General features: G+C 40.2%; 1 protein-coding gene across 2 annotated transcripts in view; it reads left to right on the forward strand.

The window, feature by feature from the left end:
- Window positions 1–15,911, forward strand: part of LOC109923305 (transcriptional activator GLI3-like) — a 355,583-nt gene that overhangs the window by 161,569 nt on the left and 178,103 nt on the right. The gene's annotated exons all lie outside the window — the stretch shown is intronic.

Consider the following 15,911-nt stretch of genomic DNA (forward strand, 5'->3'; position numbering starts at 1 on the left):
CCCCTTCCCCTCCCCCTTTTCTGATGAAGGGTCTAGGCCCGAAACGTCAGCCTCTCTGCTCCTATGATGCTGCTTGGCCTGCTGTGTTCATCCAGCCCTGCACCTTGTTGTCTCGGATTCTCCAGCATCTGCAGTTCCTACTATCTTTGATTGGATAGACTGGATTTGTTTTTACTAGAATGCAGGAGGTTGACGGGAAACTGATAGAAGTTTATAAGATTGTGAATGGCATGGATAGGTGGAAAGTATGAGGGTTTTTGCCAGGGTGGAGGGGTCAATTACTAAGCATAGCAGATGGTGAAATTTGAATTCAATAAAAAAATCTGGAATTAGAAGCTCGTCTAATGGTGACCATGTAACCATTGTTGCAAAAACCAATTTGGTTCACTAATTTTCTTGTTTCCTCTAAGACATGAGATTTGCTGTCCCAACCCAGTTTGGTCTGCATGTGACTCCTGACCCACAGCTTTATGGTTGACTATTGATTGCCTCCTGAAATGGTCTAGCAAGCAACTCAGTTATATCAAGACTGGGAGAGCTGTCCCACAGACTAGTCGAGCAACAGTTGATGGTTATACTCATGGAATCATACCTTGTAGACAGTATCCCAGAAATCACCATGAACATCCTTCGGTCCATACTGTCCCACCGGCAAGACAGATAGACCAATGATAACAGCACAACTACATGCAGTCAGGAGGGAGTTGTCCTGGAACTCTGGGTTCCATGGAGTCTCATGGCATCAGGTCAAACATGGGCAAAGAAACCTCCTGCTTTGCCATTAAGTCTGTATTTCCTCTATGTATGTATAAATGTAGCCACAATGCGTGACCTCACACTCTGAAATAAATTCCACCCATTACTTGCCTGCAATTGTGCTAACTTTGCCAGGTCTTTTTGTACTTGATTGCTATCTTTCTCGGTGCCAACCAAAACTGACCTCTAAGTTTGGTATCAATGACAAATTCTGCATTTTTTTCTGAAATCCAGTATCCAAGCCATCTACATTAAATAAAAAAAGCACAAATGTTTACCAACCTCCAGTCTGCAAATCATTCACCACTATTTGCCAGTTTATGTCCTTAAGTCTTTATTTTAATCGAAGCTGATGCTGATCTTTTTGCATGAGCCTGAATTTTGGTAAGCAGTTTTTCATGTTGTCTTTTGTCAAAGGCTTTCTTAACTCCATGTAATCAACATCCATTGCATTCCCTTAATGAACCTTAGACTGATTAATGGCAAGTGACATTCACATTACATAAGTGTAAGACAATGAATATCTCCGTCAAGAGAGAATCTTACAATTGCTGCTTGACATTCAATGACATCACTATCACTGAAACTCTCACTATCAACATCTTAGCAGTTACCGTTGATCAGGAACTGAAGTGGACTCATCATAGATACTGTGGTTACAACAGCAGGTCAGAGGCTGGGAATCTTGCAGCGAGTAACTCACTTCCTGACTCCCCAGAGTCTGTCCACTACCTGAAAACAAAAAATACTGGAGACCACAGTAGATCAGAAAGCATCCATGGAGAGAAAGTGAGCTAACATTTCGAGTCTACATGACTCTTCATCCACTATCTACAAGACGTAAGTCAGGAGTATGGTGGAATCCTCCACATTTGCCTGGATGGGTGTAGCTCAACAACACCTGTACAACTTCACAGCATCCAGCACAAAGGAGCCCTTTTGCTTAGCACCATATTCACAAACACTCACTCCCACCACAATTGGTGCATTGTGTACACTACTGTGACTATCTACAGGGTGCAATTCAGAAATTCTCTAAAGCTGCTTAAAAACTCATAGCACTTTCAAAACCCTTAGCCACTACCATCCAGAAGGAGAAAGACAGCAGAAACATGAGAACAGCACAACCTGCAAGTTTCTCTCCAAACCACTCACCATCTTGACTTGGAAATATATTGCCGTTCCTTCAGTGCCGCTGCATCAAAATCCTGAAACTCCCATCCTAACGTCATTGTAGGTGTACCTATTACAAATGAACTGTAGCAGTTCAAGAAGGCACCTCAGCATTACCTTCTCAAGAGCAACGAGGGTTGAGCAATAAACACCCATATCCCATGAGTGGATAAAAAATTTTCCCTGTTACTGTATCAAACTGTTTAATGTAGATGAGTCAAGTCTAATCATTTCTTTTCAATTTCATACTGGCTCCCTTTAATTTACTCAAATGTTTCAAGTACTTGTTGATTATTTTGTCTGATTGGTATTTGTAATCTTACTTGCCATGTGTTGAACGGACTGCCCTGTAATTCCTCACAATGTTCTTACACCCTTTCTTGAGTACGCTTATTAAATTTACAATCTCTCCAATCATCTGACATTTCCCCTGGGAAGGCTGTAAAATTGTTGTAATCTCTTCTATTATCTACATTCCTATTTCTATTAGAAACCTTGGATGCAAGCCACCTGGACCATGTGAATTATCTTCTCTGAATCTAAATAGCATTTTTAATGTGTCCTTTTTCTCAGTTTCCACTCTATTCAATACCCATATTGTCTGAACTTCCACCACTATTTAAGAACCTAAGAACATAAGAACTAGGAGCAGGAGTAGGCTATCCGGCCCCTCGAGCCTGCCCCGCCATTTAATAAGATCATGGCTGATCTTTTTGAGACTCAGCTCCACTTACTCACCTGCACACCATAACCCTTAATTCCTTTACTGTTCAAAAATTTATCTAGCCTTGCCTTAAAAACATTCAGCGAGGTAGCTTCAACCGCTTCACTGGGCAGGGAATTCCACAGATTCACAACTCTTTGGCTGAAGAAGTTCCTCCTGACCTCAGTTCTACATCTACTTCCCTTTATTTTGAGGCTATGCCCCCAAGTCCTAGTTTCACCCACCAGTGGAAACAACCTCCCAGCCTCCACCTTATCTATTCCCTTCATAATCTTATATGTTTCTATAAGATCTCCCTTCATTCTCCTGAATTCCAATGAGTATAATCCCAGCCTACTCAGTCTGTCCTCATGATCCAACCCTCTCAACTCTGGAATCAACCGGGTGAATATCCTCTGCACCCGCTCCAGTGCTAGTATATCTCTTCTCAAGTAAGGAGACCAAAACTGCACACAGTACTCCAGGTGTGGCCTCACCAGGACCCTATACAGCTGCAGCATAGCCTCCCTGTTTTTAAACTCCATCCCTCGAGCAATGGCAGACAAAATTCCATTTGCCTTTTTAATTACCAGCTGCACCTGCAATCCTTCTTTCAGCAATTCATGCACAAGGACACCCAAGTTCCTCTACACAGCAGCGTGCTGCAATTTTTTACCATTTAAAACATAGTCCATTTTGCTGTCATTCCTACGAAAATGGATGACCTCACACTTATGAACATTGTACTCCATCGGCCAGACCTTTGCCCACTCACTTAGACTATCTATATCCCTCTGCAGACTTTCAGTGTCTTCTGCACACTTTGCTCTACCACTCAACTTAGTGTCATCTGCAAATTTTGACACACCACACTTAGTCCACAACTCCAAATCATCTATGTAAATTGTAAACAATTGCGGTCCCAACATTGATCCCTGAGGCACACCACTAGCCACTGACCGCCAACCAGAAAAACACCCATTTACCCCTACTCTTTGCTTTCTACTGGTCAACCAATCCTCTATCCATGCCAATACATTACCTGTAATACCATGGAACTTTATCTTATGTAGCAGCCTTTGGTATGGCACCTTGTCAAATGCCTTCTGGAAATCCAGATACACCACATCCACAGGTTCCCCATTGTCCACCATGCAAGTAATGTCCTCAAAGAATTCCACCAAATTAGTTAAACATGACCTACCCTTCATGAACCCATGCTGAGTGTTCCCAATGGGACAATTTATTTCCAGATGTCTTGCTATTTCTTCCTTAATGATAGATTCAAGCATTTTCCCCACTACCGAAGTTAAGCTAACTGGCCTATAGTTACCTGCTTTTTGTCTACTTCCTTTTTTAAACAGTGGCATCACATTGGATGTTTTCCAATCTGTGGGAACCACCCCAGAGTCCAGTGAATTTTGGTAAATAATTACTAGTGCATTTGCTATTTCCCCCATCACCTCTTTTAGTACCCTGGGATGTATTTCATCAGGGCCAGGAAACTTGTCTACCTTTAGCCCCATTAGCTTGCCCAGCACTGCCTCCTTAGTGATAATGATAGTTTCTAGGTCCTCACCTGCTATAACCCACTTATCATCAGTTTTCGGCATGTTATTTGTGTCTTCCACTGTGAAGACCAACACAAAATAACTGTTTAATGCCTTGGCTATTTCCTCATTCCCAGTTATTAAATTGGCCTTCTCATCCTCGAAAGGACCAATGTTTACCTTCGCCACACTTTGGCGGTTTACATATTTATAGAAACTTTTGCTGCCTGTTTTTATATTTTGAGCTAGTTTACTCTCATAATCTATCTTACTTTTCTTTATAACTTCTTTTGTGGCTTTCTGTTGGCATTCTCTTCTTCAATAAATATCAATGTAAGGTACTCACTTAAGTCTTTTACCCTTGCCCTGTTCCTCGAAGCATTTGTATTCCATCATAGCTTTATGTATAAGCACATGTATTCCAAGAATGTTTAGTCCTGTCTCTTATTATTTACTTGGTGGTAGAAGGGTTGCTAGCTGGCCTTAAAGCTGTCCCAATGATTTTTGAAAAGTGGTTGTTCTTAGTTTTCTCTAAATAATTCCAGGTCTGTTTCTTGACCTTCACTGCTACATAATTTTTTAGGCAGTGGATCTTGTCGCTGGCATCATCTTTTTTGGTTTTATACCATATCCATGAGTTTGCATTCAAGACAGACTGTTCAAGGAGAAGACAAGGTCAAGAGCTGGCTTCAGGCTTGGATTCATTTACAACATTGTTAACTACATAATAAAACTAAATATTACAATATGTAGTATTCAGGGAAATTCCAGGCCCTAATTTTAATGCTAAATGCTAAAACAATATTCCATAATCTTACTGCCTGACCCTAGTTGGTCTACTCCACATACATCTCTATGTGTGTTTCTCTCCTCTTCCCTCAACTCCATCCACATAGTGCTACTTATGCCCAGCGAGAAAAATCTCCATGTTATCATCACAAATTTGCTCCAGTGTCCCAAAGCCCTTACATAATAATTACATTTTGCCCTTGTTGGTGTGTATCCAGCCTGTACCTGAAAAATACCTTTTTTAAAGATCACTCGTTGTTTTATTACAGATTTTCCTCACAATGGCAGGTTCAATTTTACCTTGGCTCAGCCCCTGTCATTCCATTAATTTTCACACTTGTCAAGTTTGGAACTTCTACTTGAGATTTATCCTTACTGCTCTTCATTGCTAATCTAAGACTCGTAATACAATGGCAACTTTTACATAAGAATTCGTCTCACAGATATTTGGTTCACCTCATTATCCAGAACCAACTCTCTTCAAGAAGGTCAGAAAACACATTGGCTAAGGAAGTTGTCCTGAACAAATTGCAGAAATTCCTCCCTTCCTTCCCCTTTGCTCTAATGTTACCACAATCTATAATTGAATAACTAAAGGCCCCCTATATTAATATATCTATAGCTCTTCATGTGTCTCTCATATCCCAGCAATTCTTCCTCTATTTCTCATGCATTATTTGGAGCCTAATAGAATGGTCCTTTTTGCTTCCCAATTCTAAGCCAAATGGATTCTGGCCTTGTCTCCTCATAGACATTTCTTTTTTCAACCATTGCAAAGCCTTTCTAAATCTAAAGAACTGCCTCTTCACCTCATTGTTTCTTAACTTAATTTTCTGAACATTTTGTATTCTTGAGTATTAAACAACTGGTCCTCACAGGTTTTAAGCCACATCTCTGTTGTTGCCATTGCATTATATTCCAAAATGGCTTACTGTGTTTATAGCTCACCAACCTTATACACCATATTTAGTGCATTTACATACATGTATTCAAAAAAATGACTGTGTATTCTTCATGATCTTTCTTAATCTGCTTCTCTTGAATGTGGTGTTAATTTCTTCTTGTTAGGATTCAACAGTCTCATCCTTCTATGCACCTTATAACTTTTTTCTCCTTCCCTGAATTAGTGCCCACCCCCTGGCAATTTAATTTAAATCCTCCCTAAGCATATTAATGAACCTCCATCATGACTATATTGATCGCAGTCACTAAAACTATAAGGTATAGAATTTCAGCTCATCTGCTGTACCATTTGATCATGGCTGATACATTTCTCAACCCCATTCCCCTGCCAGTTGTCCCCATAATATTTGATCCCTTTGTTAATCAAGAACCGATCTACCTCTCTCTTAGGTGCACACCATGGCTTGGTCTCCACAGACTTATGTGACAATGAGTCCTATTGAAATGCAGCCCCATCCGTTTTGAATAAGTGCCTTCTCCCAGAACTGGATATAACCCAAGAATCTGCAGCCTTCCTTCCTGCATCTTGCTTTAAGCCACACATAGAATGGATCAATCTGCCTAATCCTTCTCTCATTGATATGTGACGCTGGAAGTGATCTGGAAGTTATTATCTTTGAGGCATTACATTTAGTTTCATCTCTGGCTCCTGAAAATATGACATTAGACCCTCTATAGCTGTCCTTTGTTATTGGCTCCAAAAAGCACCACAACTTCTGTCGCACAAAATGTTCTGCATCTCAAGGGAAATTGGGGATGGGCATTAACTGGTTTTCTTGCTTGTGATGTCCACAATCCATGAAGGCCCGTGAAGAAATTAAGCAAAGTCCCAGGTGTACATTCAACACTTAGTGTCAGCTTAGATTATGTGCTTATGTCCTGGAGGAAAGGCTTACACTCGTAGCGTTCAGAGTCAAGTTGGTGCCCAGTGGTATGCATATGGTCTTTTGAATGATATTCAGCTACCTAATTGTAGTAATACAGAAGTTTGATAGTGTGATTGGATAGCAATAGCATTTCAGTCCATTAGAGTTATTAGAATGGCTTTGTTTTAGATTTTAAAAGCCCTCCCGTTAATCTGAATGACAAATTGAACTTGCTCATTTGATGATTTATATTTGCAGAAAGGTGGATATCCTCACCTATGCTGGACAACCTTGGGGTCAAAGAAAACCACACATGACCCTTTTTGTTCCTCTGAAACAAAACAGAAGTTGCTGGAGCAGTTCAGCAACTCAGCAGGTCTGACAGTATTCATGGAGAGAAAACAGAGTTAACATTTCAGGTCCAGTGACTCTTCTTCAAAACTGTGTGTAACTAGGAAAAGATTGATATATATGCTGAAGATGTGTTTGGTTGGGGGTTGGGGGGGAGGTGGGTGCAGGGAGAGAGGAGGTGAAAACAAGAGGTAGACACGGAGCCCAGAGAGACAGAACAGTGAATGGGCAGACAAAGGAATGGGCAGTGGTCAGCCTGGGAAAATCAATAGCTGCTAATTGGGAATATTAGTTGCAAACATTGGGTTGGTTGGGGTAGCAGCCCACATGATGAAAAGGCCAGTTTTGGGGGTTTCGGGGAAGGTGCTCAGGCTCTAAAATTACTGAAGTCAACATCTAGCCCAGAAAGCTGCAGTGTTCCCAAGCAGAAAATGATATGCAATTCTTCCAATTTGCACTTTGCTTTGCTGGAACACTGTAGTAAGATTGAGACAGAGATTTTGGCAAGGAAGCATGGTCGTGTGTTGAAGTAGCAGGTAAACAGAAGCTTGGGGCCATTTTTATGGAAACAAGGTAGATATTCAACAAAGCAGTCACCCAGTCTGCATTTTGTCTTCCCAGTGTAGAAGAGACCACATTGTGAGCAGAGAATACAGTTGACTAGTTTGAGTGAAGTCCAGCTAAATCACTGTTTCATCTGGAAGGTATGTCTGGGGCCTTGAATAGTGAGGAGAAAGGAAGTAAATGGGCAGGTGTTACACATTCTGCAATTGTATGGGGAGGTGTTGGGAGTGGAGGAGGAATTGACTGAGATGTCCCGGAGGCATGATTCCTGGGGAAGGCTGACAAAGCAGGGGTGGGGAATATGGGTCTGGTGGTGGCATTCTTCTTCAGGAGGTGGAAATGGCAGCTTATGGTCCTTTGGGTGTGGATGCTAGTGGTGTAGTGAGTGAGGACCATGGGAATCCTATTGGCGTTGTGGAACGTTAGAGAAGGGGTGAGGGCAGAAGTGTTAGTGGTGGGTTGGACATGGCTGAGGGCTCTGTCAACCACTATCCCTGTAATATCTTAGGATGCAGCCCATCTTGTCCAGGGGACTTATTAGTCTTTAGTCCCATTAATTTCTCTAGTACTTCTTTTCTAGTGATAGTTATGTATCTATTTCCTCTCCTCCTTTTGCCCCTTGAATAGTTTGTAACTTTGGAATGCTATTAGTGTCTTCTACTTATTCAACTCCTCTGCCATTTCCTGATACCCCATTATTATTTCACCAGCCACGTTTGCTAAGGGACCTATGTTCACTTTGGCTTCCCTTTTCCTTTTTGTATATTTAAAGAAGCTCTTTAATTCTCTTTCCTTTAAAATGTCAGAAACACTTGAAAGTTCTTTGTAATTAAAATGGAACGCTAACAAAAACAAAGCCTGTAAATGTTGTGACAGAAAAAAAATCTTCTTTTATTTCTACTCAAAATCGGCTTTTAAGACACAATATAAAATTTTGCACCAGATATTTATAAAGATCTTAACACACTTTCTGAGTCTTACAACTGCTGCAATAGCCTTATTTATTTGATCACCCCAGCATCTATAAAACAGCTTTGCAGAAAGTCATGGACAGGGGTGCCTCAGGCCTGCTCATCCTTCAATTCACTGCACATATTCTGCAGCTGCATGACTGGTCCAACTGAGTGCAGAACTCATTTTCCAGTGTTTAATCTAACATGGTCATCCACAGTGCTCTGGTTTTTACAGAAAAACAGTAGGTTAGACAAGTTTCTTAATCTGCAGCAACAGATATTATGACTTCCAAACTCCTATACTCAATGTTAAGACCAATAAAGGCAAGTGTGCCAAACGCCTCTTTCACCACCCTGCCTACCTGTCAAGGAATTACGCACCTGCACCCCGAGGTCTCTCTATTCGGCAACATTCCCCAGGGCCCTACCATTAACTATATAAGTCCTGCCCTGATTTGCCTTACAAAAATGCAACACCTCATATTTATCTAAATCAAACTCCATCTGCCACTCCTCGGCCCATTCGCCCATCTGATCAAGGTTCTGTTGTAATCTGAGATAATTTTCTTCACTCTCTAAGATTGGTGGAGTAGCAGATAGTGAAGGGGACTGTCAGAGAATGCAGTAGAATATAGATAGATTGGAGAGTTGGGTGGAGAAATGGCGGATGGAGTTCAATCCAGACAAATGCGAGGTGATGCATTTTGGAAGATCCAATTCAAGAGCGAACTATACGGTAAATGGAAAAGCCCTGGGGAAAACTGATGCACAGAGAGATCTGGGTGTTCAGCTCCACTGTACCCTGAAGGTGGCAACGCTGGTCAATAGAGTGGTCAAGAAGGCATATGGCATGCTTTCATTCATCGGATGGGGTATTGAGTACAAGAGTTGGCAGGTCACGTTACAGTTGTATAGGACTTTGGTTCGACCACATTTGGAATACTGCATACAGTTCTGGTCGCCACATTACCAAAAGGATGTGGATGCTTTGGAGAGGGTGCAGAGGAGGTTCACCAAGATGTTGCCTGGTATGGAGGGCGCTAGCAATGAAGAGAGGTTGAGTAGATTAGGATTATTTACATTAGAAAGACGGAGGTTGAGGGGGGACCTGATTGAGGTGTGCAAAATCATGAGAGGTATAGACAGGGTGGATAGCAAGAATCTTTTTCCCTGAGTGGGGGACTCAATTACTAGGGTTCACGATTTCAAGGTGAGAGGGGAAAAGTTTAAGGGAGATATGCGTGGAAAGTTCTTTACGCAGAGGGTGGTGGGTGCCTGGAACGCGTTGCCAGCGGAGGTGGTAGAGGCGGGCACAATAGCGTCATTTAAGATGTATCTAGACAGATACATGAATGGGCCGGGAGCAGAGGGATACAGATCCTTGGAAAATAGGCGACGGGTTTAGAGGATCTGGATCGGCGCAGGCTTGGAGGACCGAAGGACCTGTTCCTGTGCTGTAATTTTCTTTGTTCTTTGTTCTCCATTACACCATCTATTTTGGTGTCATCTGCAAGCTTACTAAGCATGCCTCCTATATTCACACGCAAATCATTTGTATAAATCACGAAAAGCAGTGGACCCAGCACTGATCCTTGTGGCACACTGCTGGTCACAGGCCTCCAGTAGGAAAAACAGCCCTCCACCACCACCCTCTGTCTCCTACATTCAAGTCAATTTTGTATCAAAAACAAAGTTGCTGGAAAAGCTGAGCAGGTCTGGCAGCATCTGTGGAGGAGAAAACAGAGTTAACGTTTCGGGTCCGGTGACCTTTCCTCAGAACCTCTCTCTCTATTTATTTCAGAAACCCCTTCCCCTCCCCCATTTCTGAAGAATGGTCCAGACCCGAAACATCAGCCTTCCTGCTCCTCTGATGCTGCTTGGCCTGCTGTGTTCATCCAGCTCTACACTTCATTCAGTTTTGGTATTGGGTCACTGCAAACTCTGTCTTTTATTTGGAAACTGTAGTTAGGAAGGGAGAAAGTCTGTGGGGGAAGGGAATTGGTTTCAGTACTGTCCTTCCAAACTGTTCATTAATTAATTTTAAAAATAGCAATGTAGATTTTTAAAAAAGAATTTTCTCTCCTTGAGAACATTCAATTTCACCTTGCCAAAGGGACCCATTCCATTGATATCAACGTGCGGGTATCTATAAACAGCTGGAATTTATGGATTGGTAGCTTTTTTTGGTCCTGACTTGTAATCACAAGACATCTAAACCAAAAATCTGTGTTTGTATTCTTGGGAATGCATAACTGTGCTGATGCCGCCATTGATGATGAAAACAGGCAAGTATTAAACTCCCTAACTTGATTGGAAAAGGAATACAAGGATATATTTTTGTGCAACAATTAATTTGAAGTGCATCTCTTCTCTCAAAGATCATTTGCTGTGTATGACATGGCATAAAATGAAGCTACATGCCACATAGAAAAGCTGTGAAGTTTGTTCACTGTTGGTATCAGTTGATGTTGGCTTGGTCCCCCAGTGGATACAAATCAGCATCACAAAGGATTCTGACAGTTTTGTTTTGTCTGCTTTGGTTGGAGACAGAAAAGTGCTTGTGGAATGAGTGTGACACATTTAATGACTGAGGTATGTTTCCTTTTTGGAAGCTGGGGTTTAGTTCCATTGCTGTGGTGCAGTACCTCAGCCCTGGTTTCCATCTGCACTATTTCTACTCCTGTTAGTAGGTAATGGTAAAAGTCATAAGGAGTTGGCAATAAGTAATGAGAGAACTTTCCCAGTGAAGTCCCGCTTAACCCTGAAAAATTAACAAAAAAAATGCACATGTTTTGCTTGGACCATCAGTCTCAGGACAGCAAGAATGAAGACAGGTCAAATTCCACACTGTCAGCAACATAATTATCTTGGTATGACTCTCCTTGCTACTGTGTAACAACAGAGATTCGTATTCTAAAACAACGAGGCATCACCGAAAATTATAATGCTCATGTTAGTTGTGTTTTATGAGATTTTCATTGGTTTCTCAATATCCTTTTCTGTTGAGTAAGGTTTTCCTGAAAAAGCCACTGAAAATCACTTTTTCATGTTTTAGCTCAGTAAGGCAGTGACAACCCTGTCAGCATAATTTGCTGCTCAGTTCTCTTCCTGTTTCTTCACCATGTTCAGGTGAAGGAAAGCACCTTTGTTGCAGAAGCTTTGTAGTTTTGCTTTAGCTCTTGTTATCAAGTTTAATAATAAATGGAGTAGATGGTGTGAAAAGCGAATGAGGACCTTCAGGCAGATTCAGTTGTATATTGCCCTGGGCAGATAGTTTCGTCCTCTGGTGTTGATCGTGAGATTGTCTTTCCTGCTTTCTTATTTTTGCACTGTTTTAGTACAATCAAATATTTTTCTGTCAGTAAATGTCAGCACCTTACCATGTACTTACCCAGCCAGTGAAGTACCAGTTTGGTAGCAAATTGGCTGATTTCAGAGACAGCTATTGTAGTTTAAGCCAATGTAGGTCAGGGGTAGAGAATTCAGCCTTCCTGCTCCTAACACTTATCCAGTTATTGTAGCTGAAAAGTGTGGGTCTGAACTTAGAAAGACATAGGATTAAACCGTATTGCTCCCCTTACCACCCAAACAACTTGTTAACCAACAGATATTGTTCACTTGACACAGATCAGGAAAGCTAGACAGGTTTTTTAGAGTTGTGCAGTATTTCAGTATGTAACTCTGCTTGTTTGAGAACAGGGAAGAAATTGTGAGGGACTCATTGTCATTTGCATGTATTTGCTTTCATCTATTTCTCTTTGAGAAAAAAAACTGTTCAAAAAAATGCTTTCTTAAAATATCTTCAAGCATAATACATAATTTTGTAATTTATGCTCATGCAGTGTAAGCATTTTTAGATAATTAGCTTTCTGACTTTTTTGTAGTTTCCAGTTAATTGTCACTGTTATCATAAAACTCTGTAATGGAGCTGGACTGATGGATATCGTGCCATCTAATAAGCCTGCCTCTATTTTATAATAGGAGCCCACGGCAATTTCATTGCCTAAGAATTACTTTTGGCTTCGCTAATGATGTTATACTTCTACCATAGCACAAGTAAGAAAGACTTTACACATGTGAAACATATACAATTCGTGGAGGGCTTGGAGGGTAAGTGCTGAGAGATTGTTCACCTGGTTCAAAAAACTAGAATTAGGGATTATATTCTCAGGTTAAGAACTTGGGCATTTAGAACTGAATTAGGAGTCTTTGAAATTCTGTACCCCAGTGGTCTGTAGATGCTGAAGTATATTGAAGACTGTGATTGATAGATCTTTGAACAGTAATGGAATGGAGGGATATTGAGATAGGTTGGGCCTGTGTGGTCGGGCTCAAACATCTTACAAATTGTAGATTGATCAGAGTGACAGAAAACTCATGAGTCAATCTGCAACTATCTCATCAGAACAATGGACCAGAAGTTGGTCATTTCACTCCTTGAGTTTGGTCTGCCAGTCAATTAGATCATGGCTGATTCGTACTGCAAATCAATTTGTGCATCTTTGACCCGTATCCCTTGTCAACATTTCATACAAACATACAAATTAGGAACAGAAGACAGCCATTTGACCCTTTAAGACTAATTTGCCACTGAATAAGATCATACCTGGTATGTTTGTGTTCTACATTCCAGATTTTCATCAATCCCCAAACAACGTTTGATTCCCTTGTCTAATAAGAGTCTATTCATAACAAAACAGAAATTGCTGGAGAAACTCAGTAGGTCTGGCAGCAAATGTAGAGAGAAAGCAGAGTCTAATGTTTAAGATCCAGTGACCCTTCTTCAGAACTATTTACCTCTGCCTTGAAAGGTATTCAAAAGAGTTCATCTCCATTGGCTTCCTAGTCACTAAAAATCTTCTCAGTGTTGCATATTCACTCAGAGAAGATTAGTATGTGGACTCTCAGCCAGCAGCCATTATTGAACTAAATTTATTTACACTTCTCTAATAGAGAGTGACAAGGAGGACAAATAATGAAAAGCTCAAATCTTGCAATATGTCACAGTGCCTCCCTGCTTAAAAGATACATTGATACATTGAACAGTGAAATGGTATATTTACATTATTTCCCAGAATACAATGACAGGTTTTTCTGCTATAACACATGTTATGTTAACACGAATTGGCTATAATGCGATTGATGAATAGTGGACGGTGTTTGGATAACATGAACTTTCTGCTGTGCAGGTATAGCGATTTTTTTTTATAGCTATTTCCCTATAACATGATTTTCTATAGCATGAGGTCACGCAAGAACGCAACTATTGCGTTACAGGAGAACTATCTGAGGGTACGACTAAACCAACATCAACAATACCCAGAATGTACACGCATGATTACATATTTGTTTTGACTATAATCACAACAAATTGTGACTGATATGAGCAGGAAATTTCTGTAACGTACTTTACATTTTTAAAGAAAAAAAAACCCTTGACATCAGTACGTCTATCAAAAGTATCATCAAATGAATAAAAAGGAAAGATTAATTAGTTCTTCTTCCTTCCTACATATTTCCAATTAGCCTATCTAACTTTCTTATTTTGCTATTGGGTTATTTCCTTCCATTTCCATTAACTTAACTCTTCTCTCTGAACATTTCTCACTGTGGAAGAACTGGACTTTGACTACCAATTTCATTTAAAGACTAGGATCTGACATTGATTTGTATTTATCAAAGATCTTGACTCATTTTGATCTACTGCATTCTGTGATACCAGAAAACTTCAGTTGTTTTTTGCTCTCACTGAATTTCTTCCTTCCTAACTTCCACTTTGGGTAGTGGGTGGAATTTGAATCTAATGTGTGCCAAAGAGAAACATGGGACTTACTACCTAGCTTGTGACTTAAGAAATACTTTATACAAAGACCTCTGCAAAATCTCCACACTTCTTTCTGCAACATCATTTGATGCTGAGTGATTTGATGGTTGTAGGTTCTGTTTGACTCCATCCTGACAGAAATATCTCAAACTCTTCTGACATTAGCTGTGAACATTGTCTGACACCTACACCTTTAGCAACCCATAAATTGCAAATCAACTTTTCAAAAGCTTATTCATTTTGCCAATTTTGTATTGAACATGATCTCAATATTTATCCACTTGCTACAGATGACAATCAAGATGAGATACTTTTTTTTTCTACCACCTTAAAGAAATTGATGCATACTTAAACCCTTATGTTTGACTATAGAATGAACCTTCCTTGGATAAATTCTCTTTCTGAACTAGACTTGGACAACTTTTCACCAATATTTGCAATTACTCTATTTACCTTTGGATGCTCAAAACAATTCCTTGCTACTGCTTTCCTACAGTCCTTGTGTGCTTTTGGCAGAACAAAGACTCTGAAACTCCATAAGAGACAGCCTTAATATACACTTGGTAAATTTATATGTGTAAAATGGACCATGTAATTTCTTACCATCACACTCTATGGACCACTTTATATGACATAATGAGCACTTTACTGAGCATCATATATACTGTGATCTTCTTCACCAATTTCTCTGGCAGATGCTGGCATGTTATTTGTATTTGGAAGGTAATTCACAGGTAACTCAATGGCTAACAATGAATTAGTCTTCTGGATATCTTGAAAGAATAACTGCATTTTTATGAATTGCTGATTTACAATACTTAATATTGTGCTGTTAGATAATTTTACCGTTTTGTCCTCACTGTTCAATGAGCACATTGTGCTCCCTTAGCACTTGCTCTCACTGATCCCTCCAGAGTCCAGTTTAACCATATTTTTTTAAGTTCATTCGCTGTCATCTGGGAAACTTTGTTCCTTCCTGCTACTCCCAATGACAAGTAATGGGATGCATTATTGTAATCTAACCTAACACTAATTTCACCCAATATTGGCATATGATTATTGGAATAATTAGTCAGTTTCACATTAGTTTTGTGCAAGGGAATGTGCCTTAGGGAATTATTGTATTCTCCTTCTGAGATAATAGACACTGCTGTAGCAGTAAGAATGATAAAATAAATTGCAAATCTCTAATTTTCATTTTTACTGCAGTGTTAAAATCATATCTTCTGCTGTATTGCTGTCATCTTCCATCTGTATTTTTTCTAACTCTCTGACTGAGTACAGCTTCTGATCTTATTACTCAAAAACGTCAACATCTGTTTCCATATCCACCATATGCATATTTGAGGGTTTTCAGGCTCCCAAAATGGCTTTAAATTCACCTGATGCTTTACTGTGCCCTAGAGCATGTCTGTTTCT

This window comes from Rhincodon typus, chromosome 4 (genome assembly GCF_021869965.1).
Source record: "Rhincodon typus isolate 14 chromosome 4, sRhiTyp1.1, whole genome shotgun sequence".
NCBI classification, from domain to species: domain Eukaryota; kingdom Metazoa; phylum Chordata; class Chondrichthyes; order Orectolobiformes; family Rhincodontidae; genus Rhincodon; species Rhincodon typus.